We start from the raw sequence: 21,286 nt of genomic DNA on the forward strand, positions 1-21,286 counted from the left end.
GTAGAACATGAGGAGGCTTCTCTGCACTTTACATTCTTATGAAGGTGCCAGATAGTGAGGCATACCAATCAGCTATGTCTATCAGTGCCCCCATTGCTACCATTGACTTGTAGGATAGATCCTGTTTTAATATCATCTTGTAAACCTGGGTGACAAAATGATCAGACAGTTGTGTGATAACTCTTTTGAAGATGCATTCGGACAACATCTTACAATAAGTGTTCGCAACAGTCTCCACCAGTGACCATGCCCACTTCAAGTGCGGGAACTCCTGTTGGGCACATACTACATCCAAGATGTAGGCGAACATGTATATTTCTACTTGTATACCTTTGGGTGACTGTCGAGTTCTCATTACTTGTTCCTTCAGCTGATGAGCCAACATACCAGACCAGCTGCATGGTTTGCCCTCTTTGGCCAGTTGGTCTAGTGCGATCACCAAACTCTGTGGGAAGGTTTCCGTGCTTTCTTGGCCATACAATCGACATGCAAAGATGACCAAGTATCTTTTTCTTGTAGATCTGGTTGGGTGTCATCCTCAATTTAGCTGGCTCCTTTACCCAGTTCTTCATAATGTCTCTTGAGTTGGAATTGTTGTTGGGTAAATTGAAGGGAGTCTCCATGATAGTCACAGGCTCTGACATCTAATACATATCATCATAATCCTCTTCCCTAAAGGTTTCAATCCTTGTCTCACTGACACTGCTCAAGGTCATTGTCTCGGGATCAGTGTGCAAGATGATCTAGTGTATCATGTCGGTGCATGGGAACATGGGGTATCAACATGCAATCTAGTACAAGCTGGACTTGTGAATGTTCACTTATACCTGGAGGTCTTCGAGGTCTTCCCAAAATGTGCATGTAAATGCATCATCGACCTATTTCCATTTCAGCTTGATTTCCTTGTCTAGAATCAACTTGGTATCTTCATAGATTGGTAGACTTGTGGACACTCGCTCAATCACTGCTCCAGTTGCACTTCAATCAGTGTCCTTTGATCTTGCTCTATTGGAGGCCATTAATCCTAAACTATTAAGAGGCATATGAACACCTGCTAGATCTGGAGACAAAGTGACATGCATGGCAAGAAATATGTCAGTGAAAACCAAAGAAAATTGGAGGAACGACATAACACATACCTGGGAAAAGACTAGCAAGGATTATGCAATTTCTTCTAGGAGGCTGGGTGATTAGCTGCCATAAATGCGCAAAAGGCAATCTGGGCTATCTAGGAGGCATGACTAGCTGCTATAATTATGCAATGCGCAATCCAGGTTGACTATTGACTGTTGGAATTGCGCAATTCGCAATTTTAGCTGGCAATGGGTGCACTCAATAACTGCATTGTGCAATTTTCTAGGCCAGCAGTCACTATCCCTTAGAATTGCACAAAGCAGGCTTGGGGAATAGTTGTTGGGTAGAAATGTGTATTTCCTTAGAGGAAGATAAGGCATTCCCTCTCAGGATTGTGCAATGTTGTCTTAGTGAGGCAGAGTCCAGGCCAAGGCTACCCAGACCCACTGACGGGCAACTGAAAGCAAATATGAAAATGAATGTATTGAGATGCTAAGTGTAACTAGAAGCAAATGATCATGCATGTAAACAGTGAATGAAAGATTCAAAAAATGGAACAACATGCATGTGGGTTGTTATAGACATTTTTGTGCCTTACAACTCCAAGCATGAAATTTCCATAAACCAAGGGCTCCTAAGTCCCTAAAAGTGTTGTTCTAACCCATAAAGGAACAAGGTCAACAGATTACAGCTTCTCCCAGAAGTTCTCCACGAGAAACTGCTCAGAATAAGTCAAAACAGGATCATTTCATCTGCTCCACTGACTAGGTGCATTGCATTGCACCTAAATACACTATGAGGGTGTGTTGCATTTCAAAATTCCCTTCTTTGGGGTGCGATGGGCGAGAAATGACAAATGGCAGTGTCATTCCGTGAGGTGGAGAGGCAATGGAAGCTTTCAGAATATTCTCCTATGATACTTGCCTCACTGAATTCGACCAAGGATGAGTAAGAGGCCTTCAGTCTCCAAGTGGAAGCAAGAACTGACAAGGAGAAGAAACTAATCAAATCACAAGCTGACTCATCCTCCTTACAGATATCTATATATGGATCCCTCATTCGAGAGATCCAGAGGCTGGAATTTTGCATATTGTAAGGAATTGTTGTTGGTTTTTGAGACAAACATCACGGTATTGGGTGATCTATGCTTTGTTTGAGGTGAAGAGGGGCTTCTTTGCTGGGAGGTTGATGCTGGGTCAGGAATCACTGGTTGTAACTCCTCTTGGATCTTTTCTTGTTTATCAATAAAAACTATTTGAGTTTTTCCTCCATGCTTTTGTATCATTGATGCTTGCTAGATTTGTATGGTTAACTTAAATATGATCCTAAGTTGTTTATGAATATAGATCCATGTCTTTGTATAGTGTTCTTCTTCTGTGATCTTACAGGTACTTTGTGAAGCTGGGCAAGTAAGGGAACAGGTAGCTGGAGACTGTCAAAGAAGAGAGGGATTGGATCAAAGGATTAGCGCAAGACACAGGTTGGTTCTTTCTATTCCTCTCTATCTATAGTTCATAAAGGAAATACAAAAGTAGTTTTTCTCTGTTTGTTTCTAAGGTAGTTGTCACACCTTAGTGGGATAGAGAAGTTCTAAATAGACACTTTTCCTTGTAACAAAATGGCGACTCCACTGGGGAACTGTCTAATTAGTTTGTTTGTTTATCATTCTTTGTTGTTTGTTTCATAAACTTATAAGTAGCATTCGAACTGCATTTGCCATAACAAATGCAAAGTAGACATCTGCTGCTTCAATCCATTCACTGGATCTGTTTATGATTTGAATAGCTGATTCACAAACTATCTAATTGCCCTTGTGATAGCTCTCAGACCCTCCTTAGATCTACCCCTGATTGTGCATTACTGATTGCTTTTACTCGGCCAAAAACAAAAGACTGAACTGCAAACTGTGACCCGAAACCCGGATAGATTCTCGTTTCTGGCCCAGTGCAGGTACTGTTAAGAGATCCTGAATTTCAGCGCAATTCCCGAAAGGGCAACCTGCGCTGCATTTCAGTTTCTCTGGGTTACAGGTGCGCTGATCAGACTAGCCCTGTGCAGCTGTGGTTCTTGTGCTTCATTCTTTCCAGTTCTATCTCTGAATTTTGTTGCCTGTGATCAGTATATGTCTATTTAAAACCCCTTTTCCTTACTGTTATTCCGCCTCCTTTGTACAAAAGAACTGTAGATGTTTTTGTGTGTTTGTTGAGTCGTTTACAGTTTTCCATTGCAAAAAGTAGAATAGTCGTACTATCGTCCTTTGATTTGGATATGTCGCAAGTGTCGATTTCGATCATAGGAGAAAGTTTGATTGTTTTTGATTGTCGATTATACTGTTACTATTTCCTTTGGTCTGAATTTGTGATTTTCTAGTGTCAAGAACAAGTGTTCATTTCAAAACCGCAAGGTGTCGTAATCATCTATGTTTTTGATTTCGAAAAAGAGCTTGTTTATATTTGTCGCTTGAAAAGAAATTCAGATTTGTATATCAACTTTCTTTTTAGCATCAATACTAAGGAAGTCGAAAAAAAATACATGCATCTGCATTTTCATATAGACAGTCTGTTTGGCTTGATTTAGGAAAGTGCATTTACAGTGTGCTCTTTTCTCTTTGTGAAAAGATTGTGTCTTTCTTTTCCTCTAGTAGCTAGGATTTTCATTGCACAAAAGTGATAAAAGTTTGTTTATCATATTTAGATTTCATTTTAGGAATTACATCTACATCTCGTGGTGAACCAAAAGGCAAACTTCATAAGCAAGATCAACTTAAAATAAATTCAATGAATCTAACAACGCTTTGGAACTTAACGCACAACATTTAGAGGTCTAGGCTAGAGACGTATTCCGGCGTCGTAAAGCCTGGTAAATGTTGCCCTCACTGATGGTTGGGTGATTCCTCCACTTTGAGACGATAAGTGCCAGCACGGACTTGTGCTCCCACATACCGTCGAGCATATTTTGGGAGACCCCTATAGGCTTAAATCCTTTATCCATAGGAAGTCGTTTCTGCCGCCCTATCGATCGCAATGCACTGAATACAGCATTCGGGAAGATTGACTGCCGTACCGTAAAAAGTATTCTGCAGTTTTGCGATTGGTTTGGTACTCCCTCTACCTAGATCTCCAGAGCAGTCCCTTTCGTTCCTTTTCAGACTCCTTAACGGAAAAGGTCCATCTGAGCACTTGTCACTTTAGGCTCATTAAAAATCGAAGGAGACTAGAGTCATCTTTTGTTTTTTCTCAACTCTTAAAAACTGAAAAAACAAGTTGTGTCAAAGCGTCTAAAATTCATTTAATTCAGAAACGTACTTCCCCTTTTATTTTAGTTGATCGAGTAATCCGCAATCATGGAAGAAAGCCAATTGAAACCCCGTCATTTGTGGAGGATTACGAGTCAACCGTCTTTGTCTCCGGAATTGAAACCAGTACGGACAAAGCGAACTTGTTTAACTGGTTCCAAATCTCCTATTAAAGTTAGAACAAGTGTTCCAAGGACATCAGAGACTCCGGTTACTCCAAACATTTCTGGAATCCCTGCCTCTACAGAAGAAGTTCAACAGCCACAGAGGGACAGTGATACTGATCCTAGTTTGAGAATAAACACTTGTGTTACCGAACCAGTTCCATCTACAACTAGTTCGGAGAGTCTTACTCTTCAAACATCTCTCGCTGCCGATTTCACACCTTCTTCAGCACCAGAAATATTTTACGGACCTGACGGTCTTCCCCTTCCACCTGGTCTGATTGCAATAGAAGAAATTGTAGAAGATCCTCAAACAAGTACTCCAACACACTTTGGAGTCGGGATCACTCTATATCCTTCTTCATCAGAAGTTAGTCTACCACCAGCGGAAGCTCCTGTAGAATCGCTAGGTAATCTTTTGGATAGACTACAAATGTCTGAACAACCGTCAACATCTAGGACTGTGTCATCTGACACAGCGATGGCAGAACTCCCTGCTATCACTCCGACAATGTTCGTCGCTATACCATCTGTCCCGACTAGGTCTCAGCCGCTAGAAGGAGCCCACTCAGGGGCTATTTCGACAGTATGGTCCGTTCTTGTTTGTTCATCCGGAATAATATCCGGAAACTCTTATGTTGAGTCTCAAAAAATTGATCCATTTGGAGGTCAATTTGGGCAGTCTGGTTCCCAAGGGCAAACAATTCCCTTGAGTTCTGGATTACCACCGTATGGGGGGCAGTATGCCCTTTCATTATCCCCTCCGGGAGGATATCCATACGGGAGTTCACAACAACATTCAGGTTATACTCGAATTACCTCAAGTGGTTGGGTACCTATACTACCTCAACAACCAAGAGTTGTGTACTCAATGCAACAATGCGTACCTATGTCGAATATCCCGACTACGCCAGTTATTGTGACGGTGTCGCAAGTTCAAGCACTGCCTGTTGTATTCCAACCTCAGGTTTCTCAGGTTGTAATGCAACAGCCCCTTGACCCTGCGACTCAACCACAATCGCCAACTAATGGAGTGACACAGGTTCAGACGGGTACAATTACCCCTCATCTTGGTCAAACTATTAGTATCGGGCAACAGCACATGGCTTCACAACCATGGCTGGTGCAATACCAACAACCGCAATTTCAACAAGTATACCAAGGTTCTGAGCAGCAAATATTTGCTAACAGTGGACAGCCGTACATTCAAAACGGTCAAAATCAACCATTTTACAATGGTCATGTCCACCAACCTTACCAAACATACCAGCAGCATATGCATTATGCCGGTATGCAAAGACCAACTACTCAGGCAATCCCATCTTACCCTGGGTATGCTTCACCTAACCTCAACCAACAGTTACCCTTTATGGCAACTTTAGAGTTACCTGATTTAAATCGATTAACAAACGATCCAATTGGTTACGCCCCTTGGTGGCCAGCGATTCCGCATAAACTTCCATCAGATATTCCTAAATTTAATGGAAATCCGGGTGAAGATCCATCGAATCACATGATGACCTTTCATCTATGGTGTTCATCAAACACCCTAAATTATGATTCAATAAGACTTCGCCTCTTTCAGAGGACGTTAACGGGTTCGGCGGCAAAATGGTACATTGAATTGCCTAGAGCTTCGTTCGACAACTTCAGTACCTTAGCCACAACCTTTTTATCCCATTTTCAGTTACCAATAAGGTACGAAACAGGAACAGAACTTCTTACCAACTTCAAACAGACAACGGCCACTCACATATCTAATCATATACATGAGTGGCGACGTCGTCGTAGGATGGTAAAAACGTACATCCCCGATCAGCTCTTAGCTGAATGGTTTATCAAGTCATTACTGCCTTCTATCACGGAAGATGTAGCAAAGGGAGGATTCGTAACAGAAGAGCAAGTTATCGCTCGTGCGCAATATCTGGACTTGATTTACACTCAGTCCGGCACGCTCTACGAAAAAATACCTGACACCCCTAGACCAGAATTCTCAATTCCTCCTCCTCCTAAATCAAACAACGACTCTCATGCCGGCGACGGCGTGATTGACATGACATACACGAAATCGACAAAGGCTACATCCAAAAAGGCCCATAAGATTTCAGGTAAAAATGCAAAAGACGAAATTCTTGCTTCGGAAGTAAATGCCTTATCGACAGACAAAGGCAAAGAAACCAAACAACCAGGGAGCAAGAAAAAAGGCAAAGGGAAGAAGAAGAAACAGGAGGAGTCATCACCTGAAAAATCTTCTTCAAACCCTCCTAGAAATAGGAAACCAAAAAATCCATGCTTTATATGCGATGAGGATCATTGGACTGCAGATTCTCCACACAGAGCTGAGCTTAAGAAATTCTTCAAGAATTCGAAAACCTCCACAGAGTTAACTGATCCGTTTCCAAATCCAGGAACAAATCTGGTTGAGAGTGGAAATTCTTCCCCGTCTCAGGTGCTAATGTTGCCGGTTTCAAAACAGCAAAATGATGCTTTGATATCGACAAGGAACAAGGATTATGGGAATCCACAGCTGTCGAACAACAAGGATAAAGATCAACCAAGTAGTTCGACAACGAATTCGACAGAAGTTGTGCCGCCCACTATTCCTGAATTGACGATAAAACCGCCAAAGGGAGTAGTACACAAGTCGATATTTAATCCCCGCGCTAGAGCGGCACATCATTATAACATAGTGGAAGATTTGGCCCGATCTCCATCCGCTATGTCGACTCTTGAAGTACTACAAAATTGCCCATCCCAAAGGCAAGCTTTATTATCGGCCATTGGTGGGATTGACCCAAAGGATTCCAATCTTGTATCCTTTGATCATAAAGGATACGATCCTCAATTACTAGCTCAACTAGATTTCCTTGTTCAAGTGAAATCCCTCAACAAAATTTTCATCGAACGATTATTGATGAGGGGGCATCTAGATTCATTATGTCGATGAGTTGCTGGAAAACTTTAGGATCTCCAACCTTGTCGCAATCTTCGACGACATTAAAAGCATTCGACGAAAGGACATATACCCCATATGGTATCCTAAGTAACTTGAAAGTTGAACTAGGAGGGAAAACGATAGAAATAGATGTTGAAGTCATCGATGGGAATCTTGATTACAACATCCTACTAGGAAGACCATGGATATATGCCATGGAAGTTGTTGTGTCGACCTATTTTAGAAAGATTGCATTTCCCTTTCAAGGAGGGATTATAATCGTCGATCAACAAAACTTCCTCCCCAATGGTTCTCAAGTTACTAGAAGCATTCCCATGATCCATGGAAGCCCCCATTTGCTTCAGAATATCGGAGTAGGCCTACTAAAAGATACTATACTAATGGGAACTTTCGCTCTTCCACCTCCAATCAATCTGGCGGAAGTAGCGATGATAGGAACCTGCAACATGATATCTTCTAAAAAGATCTCAGAAAACGATATCGACATGGATCATGCAGTGGTTTTGCCCCCAAGCCCAACGGAAATATTATAGCAATCAATGTTCCTAGCATGGGAGGCAAACCCAAATCAACGCTCATCAAGCATTTGGATAGATAGGTCTAGAGAATATGGTACTCCTTCAGATCCTTGGTCGCGAGTGCATGTCACCGACGAAGGAATTGTCCAATCTATGGTAATTGAAGGAGCACCATGGAATGATTCCCACCATCGTTATCTTCTTCCGGATTGTGGAGAAGATACTCAAAATGACCTTTATCATCCTTCAGTTTTTGATTTTCTGTCAAATACTGTAAATACGATGGATTCCAAGCGAAACTTGTCCAACATTGAAGAGACTATAGCCATAAATATCTCGACCAAAACAGGTGTTGTAGAGAATATTTATGTTGGAAAATGTTGTTCTCCTTCAAAATTGGAAATATATAACGCTCTTTTTTGCGAATTCAGTGATGTCTTTGCTTGGTCATACAGTGAAATGCCAGGCATTGACTCGAGTATCGTTGAACACGAAATTAAGATGTATCCAGATGTCAAACCAGTACGACAACGGCTAAGACAGGTGCACCCCAAGAAAGTCGCTTCCATTAAGGCAGAAGTTGAAAAACTTCTCCATGCTGGTTTCATCTACCCGATTGGGTATCGAATATTGTCCCTATTATGAAAAAACAGGGGACAATTAGAGTGTACATCAATTATAGGGATGTAAATCAAGCTTGTCCAAAATACAACTACCCTACACCCTTCATTGACCAGATAATTGATGAATGCACCGGATGTGAAATCTTTTCATTCATGGATGGATTCTCTGGGTATAATCAAATAAATATCCACCCACAAGACCAGTCAAAGACTGCATTTATCTGTCCGTGGGGCACATTCGCATATCGAAAATTACCCTTCGGTTTAAAGAACGCAGGGGCGACGTTTCAGAGGGCAATGAATTATGCCTTCCATGACATCAAAAACATCGTTCAACCGTACCTCGGCGACCTTTTGGCTCATTCGCGAAAGCGGACTGATCATCTGCAGCATTTAAGAGCGATATTTCTACGTTGCCGACACTACAAGATACGACTCAATCCGCACAAATGTGTATTTTGCTTCAGTTCTGGTCATTTACTTGGCTTTGTAGTCTCCAAGGACGGGATTCGTCTCGATCCATGTAAGGTCCAGGCAATCATAAATTTGCCTCCACCTTCGAATTTGCTTCAGATTCAGAAACTCCAAGGGAAAATCGTTCACATGAACGTTATGGTAGTTCAAGGACCCTTGGATTATAATCTACTCCTTGGACGAGACTATATTTATTGCATGAGAGCCATTGTCTCATCACTCTTTAGAGTGATGTGTTTTCCGCTCGAAGGAAGAGTGGTCAAGCTCATGGACCAGCTTTCATTTCCCAGATCACGCATAGCAAATAGTCATATACCATCCGTGAATGGTATTTTCAAGCAAGAAATGTCTCAATCTCCAGTCTGTCCACCCGATGAGCGCGAGCGATTCAGAGGGACATGACTGAAACCCAGGGGGCATGCATCCTGGTCTGCTTCGGCAGGAAAACTTCGGGTATAGGGTAGGTTTCCACAGGAGAATATGACTAGTCTGTACCCCCGTCCGTGATTGGAAGAGGGGGTTATTCTAGAACAAGATTCTCTTGTCAAAGTTATGTGAGTTAGCGAGCATCGCCACTCACCTTTGTTTATATCAGTAGACATCGCCGAAGAAGTGTTTTGTTTGCGCTGTGAATAGAACAATCTTTGGGTAACCTGTAAGAGGTAGGCCTCTCTCGGTAAAACAAATGTTTTATCGTAAAGAAGCAAGGGTAACCTTGAAACTCTATTTTATACCTGGGGGCATGCAAACCTTTTGGAGTGCAAGCAAAGAGTGATCATTTATCTGTTTTTTGGATTGGCCGTTTCCTAACTTGCATAAAGAAAGGATGTGGGGAAAAACTCTAAAAATTTCCGTTTTATATGAGACATTCTTATCACACGACTGGATTGATCGAGCAGTGTTACCGCAAGGTTCAAGGTCGTTAAAAAATAAACCCGCATTGAGCAATTTTAGCACATAGTTCAAGCTCGTTAAAAAATGAACTATTCCCCGGTAAATAACCACTATGAATGTAGTACTTCAGCCATTAAAGCCTTGGTCGTGTTTGCACCGTCACCTCCACTTTTTCATTGGCCGATCATTCACCTCCATTTGATTGTTTACCCATTTTGAGGAACAGCTACGAAGAGTGATTTCATTAGCCATCCTTGTGACACTGCCATGATTGGAAAATTCCAAACCTTACCTGGAATCAGTTGCTACCCATTTTATCACTTGTTCCTCAAAAGACGAGTCTCCTTTAAGCTCTTTTCAACTGACTCGCAAAATATGAAAAGATTGTCGAGTCCTTGGCCTTCCAGCTCGTTAAAGGGACAGGAAGTGCTATCCCTCATCTAGATTTTAATCTTTTTTGGACCTGAGGGATTATTTCACAAAAAGATCGAGCGCTTGTTTTGTTCGGCTCGTTAAAACTATCGAAAATTCATCCCTTCTGTATTGTTTTATACTTTTTCGGACTTAAGGGATTAGATGACGAAAAAGGAATTTTGGAGTTAAATTTATGTTCCTTTTCAGACTCTCTAAAATTGAAAAGGACCGAGTTATCTTTGTCGTTAAACTCGTTAAAAAGATTAATAGTGACAAACTTGTCTTTAGACGAGAACGAGTTTCACTATCGCTAGGCTCGTTAAAACATAGCGATGGGTTTACCCGAAGGGCAAATTATAGAACAAGCATATGTTATCCTCCTCAAGCTTGACAAAAATAAAGAGGTACTGGTCAGCAATGACTAGGGAAAATTGGGAAGAAAACTCAAAGAATATTTATTGGTAGCAAGTCGCTCTTGAACATGACACTTCCACTCCGTGTCCGAGTCGAGTTGGGTTGTTTCATTCACCGGTCACATCACCATGGTCACGCCATACCATCCACATTTGGGGTTAATGCTACCAATCCATCACATTAGTGTCATCGATATGCTCAAGAGAAGTCATCCAGAGAAGTCACCTGTGTCTCACCCACTACCATACATTATACTCCATTCTTTCATGAACGCCACCCTGAACCGTATATCATCAGATCGTTTTCACCTCCATCAAAATCATTTGCTCCGTTCCGTGTCATTGATTTGGGATTCATTAAGGCCCTCTTGTGATGGATCACTTCTTGTTGACATCATCTCATTATCCAAGAAGTTGATCTAGGAACACCCCATTCAGTACTTTGAAGCTTGCATGCCTTAATGGCAAGTTTCTCACTTCCGGCGATAGGTTTACATCAATGGCCTTCGACCGAAAAAATTTGCGTGGTGTTTGACGCCAAGTCCTTTATTCACACCACGTGGATTTTACTGCAGTACCTTGAGGATCATTATCATTATCGGTGATTCCTCTCGCGCATGTTAACAGTTTACATCATTGACTGGTAATCAAGCGATGTCTTTCCATGTTCGACTTCAAAACATTTCTCACATGGATCGACTTGTACTTCGAGTAAAGATCAGACGAGATTGAAGACCCCGGATCTAGTTTCATCCATCCAGGCTGCGATATATATTCAGTGAAATAAAGACATCAAATGTACAGCATTGCAGCATAGATAATCATCCTACCAAAAGGATGATGGCTCTATCAGAATCATCAGTCTACACTCATACGATTGTCTGTCCTATGTACATGAAAATGAATTTATAAAGCTGAGCATGGGAACACCCGCCTTAGCTAGATCATGAAAACAGTATGAAGATAATGTATTGTATTGTATCTTATTACAGTCTCCGCTTGGCATTGAAAGAACTTCGGATCCTCATAATAAAGCATTTCACCCGACACCAAAAGGTTAACCGCCTCATACTTTAGGGGGAAACTGTTATAGACATTTTTGTGCCTTACAAATCCAAGCATGAAATGTCCATAAACCAAGGGCTCATAAGTCCCTAAAAGTGTTGTTCTAACCCCTAAAGGAACAAGGTCAACAGATTACAACTTCTCCAAGAAGTTCTCCACCAAAAACTACTCAGAATAAGTCAAAACAGGATCATTTCAGCTGCTCCACTGACTAGGTGCGTTGCATTGCACCTAAATATACTGTGAGGGTGCGTTGCATTTCAAAAGTCCCTTCTGTGGGGTGCGATGGGTGAGAAATGACAAATGGCAGTGTCATTCCGCGAGGTGGAGAGGCAATGGAAACTTCCAGAATCTTCTCCTGTAACACTTGCCTTACTGAATTCGACCAAGGATGAGTAAGAGGCCTTCAGTCTCCAAGTGGAAGCAAGAACTGACAAAGAGAAGACACTAATCAATTCACAAGCTAACTCATCCTCCTTACAGATATCTATATATGGATCCCTCATCCCAGAGATCCAGAGGCTGGAATTTTGCATATTGTAAGGAATTGATGTTGGTTTTTGAGACAAACATCACGGTATTAGGTGATCTATGCTTTGTTTGAGGTGAAGAGGGGCTTCTTTGCTGGGAGGTTGATGCTGGGTCAGGAATCACTGGTTGTAACTCCTCCTGGATCTTTTCTTGTTTATCAATAAAAACTATTTGTGTTTTTCCTCCATGCTTTTGTATCATTGATGCTTGTTACATTTGTATGGTTAACTTAAATCTGATCCTAAATTGTTTATGAATATAGATCCATGTCTTTGTATAGTGTTCTTCTTCTGTGATCTTACAGGTACTTTGTGAAGCTGGGAAAGTAAGGGAACAGGTAGTTGGAGACTGTCAAAGAAGAGAGGGATTGGATCAAAGGATTAGCGCAAGACACAGGTTGGTTCTTTCTATTCCTCTCTATCTATAGTTCATAAAGGAAATACAAAAGTAGTTTTTCTCTGTTTGTTTCTAAGGCAGCTGTCACACCTTAGTGGGATAGAGTAGTTCTAAATAGACACTTTTCCCTGTAACAAAATGGCGACTCCACTAGGGAACTGTCTAATTAGTTTGTTTGTTTATCATTCTTTGTTGTTTGTTTCATAAACTTATAAGTAGCATTCGAACTGCATTTGCCATAACAAATGCAAAGTAGACATCTGCTGCTTCAATCCATTCACTGGATCTGTTTACGATTTGAACAGCTGATTCAAAAACTATCTGATTGCCCTTGTGATAGCTCTTAGACCCTCCTTATATCTACCCCTGATTGTGCATTACTGATTGCTTTTACTCGGCCAAAAACAAAAGACTGAACTGCAAACTGTGACCCGGAACCCGGACAGATTCTCGTTTCTGGCCCAGCGCAGGTACTATTAAGAGATCCTGAATTTCAGCGCACTTCCAGAAAGGGCAACCTGCGCTGCATTTCAGTTTCTCTGTGTTACAGGTGCGCTGATCAGACTAGCCCTGTGCAGTTGTGGTTCTTGTGCTTCATTCTTTCCAGTTCTATCCCTGAATTTTATTGCCTGTGATCAGTATATGTCTGTTTAAAACCCCTTTTCCTTGTTGTTATTCCGCCTCCTTTGTACAAAAGAACTGTATATGTTTTTGTGTGTTTGTTGAGTCGTTTATAGTTTTCCATTGCAAAAAGTAGAATAGTCGTACTGTCGTCCTTTGATTTGGATATGCCGCAAGTGTCGATTTCGATCATAGGAGAAAGTTTGATTGCTGTTGATGGTCGATTATACTGTTACTATTGCCTTTGGTCTGAATTTGTGATTTTCTAGTGTCAAGAACAAGTGTTCATTTCAAAACCGCAAGGTGTCATAATCATCTCTGTTTTTTATTTCGAAAAAGAGCTTTTTTATATTTGTCGCTTGAAAAGAAATTCAGATTTGTACATCGAATTTATTTTTAGCATCAATACTAAGAAAGTCAAAAACAAATACATGCATGTGCATTTGCATATAGACAGTCTGTTTGGCTTGATTTAGGAAAGTGCATTTACAATGTGCTCTTTGCTCTTTGTGAAAAGATTGTGTCTTTCTTTTCCTCTAGTAGCTAGGATTTTCATTGCACAAAAGAGATAAAAGTTTGTTTATCATCTTTGGATTGGATTTTAGGAATTACATCTACATCTCGTGGTGAACCCAAAAGGCAAACTTTATAAGCAAGATCAACTTAAAATAGATTCAATGAATCTAACAACGCTTTGGAACTTAACGCAAAACATTTAGAGGTCTAGGCTAGAGACGTATTCCGGCGTCGTAAAGCCTGGTAAATGTTGCCCTCACTGATGGTTGGGTGACTCCTCCACTTTGAGACAATAAGTGCCAGTACAGACTTGTGCTCCCACGTACCATCGAGTATATTTTTGGAGACCCCTATAGGCTTAAATCCTCTATCCATAGGAAGTCGTGTCTATCGCCCTATCGATCACAATGCACTAAGCACAGCATTCGGGAAGATTGATTGTCGTACCGTAAAAAGTATTCTGCAGTTTTGCGATTAGTTTGCTACTCCCTCTACCTAGATCTCCAGGGCAGTCCCTTTCGTTCCTTTTCAGACTCCTTAACGAAAAAGGTCCATCTGAGCACTTGTCACTTCAGGCTCATTAAAAATCGAAGGAGACTAGAGTCATCTTTTGTTTTTTCTCTACTCTTAAAAACTGAAAAAACAAGTCATGTCAAAGCATCTAAAATTCATTTAATTCGGAAACATACTTCCCCTTTTATTTTAGTTGATCGAGTAATCCGCAATCGTGGAACAAAGTCAATTGAAACCCCGTCATTCGCGGAGGCTTACAAGTCAACCGTCTTTGTCTCCGGAATCGAAACCAGTACGGACAAAGCGAACTCGTTTAACCGGTTCCAAATCTCCTATTAAAGTTAGAACAAGTGTTCCAATGACATCAGAGACTCCGGTTACTCCAAACATTTCTGGAATCCCTACCTCTACAGAAGAAGTTCAACAGCCATAGAGGGAAAGTGATATTGATCCTAGTTTGAGAATAAACACTTGTGTTACCGAACCAGTTCCATCTACAACCGATTCGGAGAGTCTTACTCTTCAAACATCTGTCGCTGCCAATTTCACACCTTCTTCGGCACCAGAAATATTTTATGGACCTGACATTCTTCCCCTTCCACCTGGTCTGATTTCAATAGAAGAAATTGTAGAAGATCCTCAAACAAGTAATCCAACACACTTTGGAGTTGGGATCACTCTATATCCTTCTTCATCAGAAGTTAGTCTACCACCAGCGGAAGCTCCTGTAGAATCTCTAGGTAATCTTTTGGATAGACTACAAATGTCTGAACAATCGTCAACATCTAGGACTGTGTCATCTGACACAGCTATGGCAGAACTCCCTGCTATCACTCTGACAATGTTTGCTGGTATACCATCTGTTCCGACTAGCTCTCAGCCGCTAGAAGGAGCCCACTCAGGGCTATTTTGACAGTATGGTCTGTTCCTGTTTGTTCATCTGGAATAATATCCAGAAACTCTTATGTTGAGTCTCGAAAAATTGATCCATTTGGAGGTCAATTTGGGCAGTCTGGCTCCCAAGGGCAAACAATTCCCTTGAGTTCTGGATTACCACCGTATGGGGGGAAGTATACCCTTTCATTATCCCCTCCGGGAGGATATCCATACGGGAGTTCACAACAACATTCAGGTTATACTAGAATTACCTCAAGTGGTTGGGTACCTATACTACCTCAACAACCAAGAGTTGTGTACTCAATGCAACAAGGCGTACCTATGTCGAATATCCCGACTACGCCAGCTATTCCGACGGTGTCGCAAGTTCAAGCGCTACCTGTTGTATGCCAACCTTAGGTTTCTCAGGTTGTAATGCAACAGCCCCTTGACCTTGCGACTCAACCACAATCGCCGACTGGTGGAGCGACACAGGTTCAAACGGGTATAATTACCCCTCATCTTGGTCAAACTGTTAGTATCGGGCAACAGCACATGGCTTCACAACCATGGCTGGTGCAATACCAACAACCACAATTTCAACAAGTATACCAAGGTTCTGAGCAGCAAATCTTTGCTAACAGTGGACAGTCGTACATTCAAAACGGTCAAAATCAACCATTTTACAATGGTCATGTCCACCAACCTTACCAAACATACCATCAGCATATGCATTATGCCGGTATGCAAAGACCAACTGCTCAGGCAATCCCATCTTACCCTGGGTATGCTTCACCTAACCTCAACCAACAGTTACCCTTTGTGGAAACTTTAGAGTTACCTGATTTAAATCGATTAACAAACGATCCAATTGCTTACGCCCCTTGGTGGCCAGCGATTCCGCATAAAATTCCATCAGATATTCCTAAATTTAATGGAAATCTGGGTGAAGATCCATCGAATCATGTGATGACCTTTCATCTATGGTGTTCATCAAACACCCTAAATGATGATTCGATAAGACTTCACCTCTTTCAGAGGACGTTAACGGGTCCGGCGGCAAAATGGTACATTGAATTGCCTAGAGCTTCGTTCGACAACTTCAGTACCTTAGCCACAACCTTTTTAACCCATTTTCAGTTACCACTAAGGTACGAAATGGGAACAGAAATTCTTACCAACTTCAAACAGACAACGGCCACTCACATATCTGATCATGTACATGAGTAGCGAAGTCGTCGTAGGATGGTAAAAACGTACGTCCCCGATCAGCTTTTAGGTGAATGGTTTATCAAGTCATTACTGCCTTCTATCACGGAAGATGTGGCAAAGGGGGGAGTCGTAACAGAAGAGCAAGTTATCGCTCGTGCGCAATATCTGGACTTGACTTACACTCAGTCCGGCACGCTCTACGACAAAATACCTGACACACCTAGACCGGAATTCTCAATTTCTCCTCCTCCTAAATCAAACAATGGCTCTCATGTCGGCGACGACGTGATTGACACGACAGACACGAAATCGACAAAGGCTACATCCAAAAAGGCCCGTAAGATTTCAGGTAAAAATGCTAAAGATGAACTTCTTGCTTCGGAAGTAAATGTCGTATTGACAGACAAAGGCAAAGAAACCAAACAACCAGGGAGCAAGAAAAAAGGCAAAGGGAAGAAGAAGAAACAGGAGGAATTATCACCTGAAAAATCTTCTTCAAACCCTCCTGGAAATAGGAAACCAAAAAATCCATGCTTTATATGCGATGAGGATCATTGGACCGCAGATTGTCCACACAGAGCTAAGCTTAAGAAATTCTTCAAGAATTCGAAAACCTCCGCAGTGTTAACTAATTCGTTTCCAAATCCAAGAGAAAATCTGGTTGAGAGTGGAAATGCTTCCCCATCTCAAGTGCTAATGTTGTCAGTTTCAAAACAGCAAAATGATGCTTTGATATCGACAAGGAACAAGGATTATGGGAATCCACAGCTGTCGAACAACAAGGATAAAGATCAACCAAGTAGTTCGACAACGACTTCGACAAAAGCTATGCCGCCCACCATTCCTGAATTGACGATAAAACCGCCAAAGGGAGTAGTACACAAGTCGACATTTAATCCCCGCACTAGAGCGGCACAGCATTATAACATAGTGGAAGATTTGGCCCAATCGCCATCTGCTATGTCGACTCTTGAAGTACTACAAAATTTCCCATCCCAAAGGCAAGCTTTATTATCGGCCATTGGTGGGATTGACCCAAATGATTCCAATCTTGTATCCTTTGATCATAAAGGATACAATACTCAATTACCAGCTCAACTAGATTTCCTTGTTCAAGTGAAAACCCTCAACAAAACTATTAATCGAACGACTATTGATGAGGGGGCATCTACATGCATTATGTCGATGAGTTGTTGGAAAACTTTTGGATCTCCAACCTTGTCGCAATCTTCGACGACATTAAAAGCATTCGGCGGAAGGACATATACCCCATATGGTATCCTAAGTAACTTGAAAGTTGAACTAGGAGGGAAAACGGTAGAAATAGATGTTGAAGTCATCGATGGGAATCTTGATTACAACATCCTACTAGGAAGACCATGGATATATGCCATGGCAGCTGTTGTGTCGACCTATTTTAGAAAGATTGCATTTCCCTTTCAAGGAGGGATTACAATCGTTGATCAACAAAACTTCCTCCCCAATGGTTCTCAAGTTACTGGAAGCATTCCCATGATCCATGGAAGCCCCCATTCGCTTCAGAATATCAGAGTAGGTCTACTAAAAGATCCTATACTAATGGGAACTTTCGCTCTTCCACCTCCAATCAATCTGGCGGAAGTAGCGACGATAGGAACCTGCAACATGATATCTTCTAAAAAGATCTCAGAAAACGATATCGACATGGATCATGCAGTGGTTTTTCCCCCAAGCCCAACGGAAATATTATAGCAATCAATGTTCCTAGCATGGGAGGCAAACCCAAATCAACGCTCGTCAAGCATTTGGATAGGTAGGTCTAGAGAATATGGTACTCCTTCAGACCCTTGGTCACGAGTGCATGTCACCGACGAAGGAATTGTCCAATCTATGGTAATTGAAGGGGCACCATGGAATGATTCCCACCATCGTTCTCTTCTTCCAGATTGTGGAGAAGATTCTCAAAATGACCTTTATCATCCTTCAGTTTTTTATTTTCTGTCAAATACTGTAAATACGGTGGATTCCAAGCGAAACTTGTCCAACATTGAAGAGACTATAGCCATAAATATCTCGACCAAAACAGGTGTTGTAGAGAATATCTATGTTGGCAAATGTTGTTCTCCTTCAGAACTGGAAATATATAACGCTCTTTTTCTCGAACTTAGAGATGTCTTTGCTTGGTCATACAGTGAAATGCCAAGCATTGACTCGAGTATCGTTGAACACGAAATTAAGATGTATCCAGATGTCAAACCAGTACAACAACGGCTAAGACAGGTGCACCCCAAGAAAGTCGTTGCCATTAAGGCAGAAGTTGAAAAACTTCTCCATGCTGGTTTCATCTACCCGGTTCCTCTAACCGATTGGGTATCGAATATTGTCCCTGTTATGAAAAAACAGGGGACAATTAGAGTGTACGTCGATTATAGGGATGTAAATCAAGCTTGTCCAAAAGACAACTACCCTACACCCTTCATTGACCAGATAATTGATGAATGCACCGGATGCGAAATCTTTTCATTCATGGATGGATTCTCCGGGTATAATCAAATAAATATCCGCCCACAGGACCAGTCAAAGACTGCATTTATCTATCCGTGGGGAACATTTGCATATCGAAAATTACCCTTTGGTTTAAAGAACGCAGGGGCGACGTTTCAGAGGGCAATGAATTATGCCTTCCATGACATCAAAAAACATCGTTCAACCGTACCTCGACGACCTTCCGGCTCATTCGCAGAAGCGGATTGATCATCCGCAGCATTTAAGAGCGATATTTCTACGTTGCCGACACTACAAGATACGACTCAATCCGCACAAATGTGTATTTTGCGTCAGTTCTGGTTGTTTACTTGGCTTTGTAGTCTCCAAGGACAGGATTTGTCTCGACCCATGTAAGGTCCAGGCAATCATAAATTTGCCTCCACCTCCAAATTTGCTTCAAATTCAGAAACTCCAAGGGAAAACCGTTCACATGAACGTTATGGTAGTTCAAGGACCCTTGGATTACAATCTACTCCTTGGACGAGACTACATTTATTGTATGAGAGCCATTGTCTCATCACTCTTTAGAGTGATGTGTTTTCCGCCCGAAGGAAGAGTGGTCAAGCTCGTGGACCAGCTTTCATTTCCTGGATCACGCATAGCAAATAGTCATATACCATCCCTGAATGGTCGTTTCAAGCAAGAAATGTCTCAATCTCCAGTCCGTCCACCCGATGAACGCGAGTGAGTCGGAGGGACATTACTGAAACCCAGGGGGCATGCATCCTCGTCTGCTTCGGCAGGAAAACTTCAGGTATAGGGTAGGTTTCCGCGGGAGAATATGACTAGTCTGTACCCCCGTCCGTGATTGGAAGAGGGGGTTATTCTAGAACAAGATTCTCTTGTCAAAGTTATGTGAGTTGGCGAGCACCGCCACTCATCTTTGTTTATCTCAGTAGACATCGTCGAAGAAGTGTTTTGTTTGCACTGTGAATAGAAAAATCTTTGGGTAACCTGTAAGAGGTAGGCCTCTCTCGGTGTTGTTGGGAAAAGTATCCAATACGGAATGACCCTATCCCACTCTAAGGGTGATAGTACCTCAGCAACAATCAAAGCAAAGCTATTCGAGATTACTTCTTTATGAGATGTAAGAGAGGGGAGAAAGAGATCCACTAACCAATGTCTTCCGCTAATGATTGATCCAATCTTCTCCCCTTGCTGCTTGCTCCCAGCTGCTTGCTCTTTCACTGGCCCAGCTACACCAAGATCCTGCAAAATGGCAAGAGAGGGAAACTACAAGAAGCATACATTCATAATTGATTCAAGGATTAGAATAAATCAAATACACAAGTATAACAATACACCATTGAGACACATGCATATAGAAGAACCTCAAATGCTTTATTAATGGAAGAAGTAAAGTTCAGGAAGTGATACAACCATAAAAGGCCCAATCCAGCATCACCTCCCAGCAGAAAGAAATCTCCTCTTCACCTCCTTCAAAGAAAATCACCCAATAGTTCTATACTCAAACCAACAGCACTTCCTTACATTCACAAGATTCCAGCCTCCTTAGACCTCATGAGAGAGCTCTATATATAGGAGTTTTGGAGAAAGGATGAGTCAGCTTGAGCTTGGAATGGAGCTGACTAGTGTCCTCTCCCACTTCAGTTATTATTCAGTTCTTGAGTCCACTTGGAGGTTCTTGCTTCCACTTGGAGATCTAGACCCTCTTACTCATCACTAGGCGAATTCTCTGATCCAAGTGTCATTTTGGAAGCTTCCTGGGCATTGACACCTTGAGGAATGACTGTGCCACTTGGCCAAACTCACCCAGCGCAGGTAGCCTTCTTTGCAGTTGACATTCAGCGCAGGTACACAGTGGAGCAGTTGACATTCAATGCAGATGCTCAGTGGAGCAGCTGACATGATCCAGAATTAGCTTGTTTTTTAGTGTTTTCAGGTGGAGAACTGATATTCAGTGTTGTGGTTTGCTGACCTTGTTCCTCTAGGGGTAGGAACAACATGTTTAGGGACTTTGGATCCCTTAGATTATTGACATTACATGCTTCATGCTGTAAGGCACAAAAATGTCTATAACAGTTGCCCCCTAAAGTATGAGGTCGTTTATCGGGTGAAATGCTTTATCAGGAGGATCCGAAGTTCATTCAATCGCTGAGAGGTGACCTGTAATAAAATACAATACAATACATTATTTTTCATTCCGCTTTCATGATCTAGCTGAGGCGGGCATTCCCATGCTCA

This window comes from Pinus tabuliformis, chromosome 6 (assembly GCF_031772625.1).
Source record: "Pinus tabuliformis cultivar Carrire ecotype Pingquan chromosome 6, CPIR1, whole genome shotgun sequence".
Lineage (NCBI taxonomy): Eukaryota > Viridiplantae > Streptophyta > Pinopsida > Pinales > Pinaceae > Pinus > Pinus tabuliformis.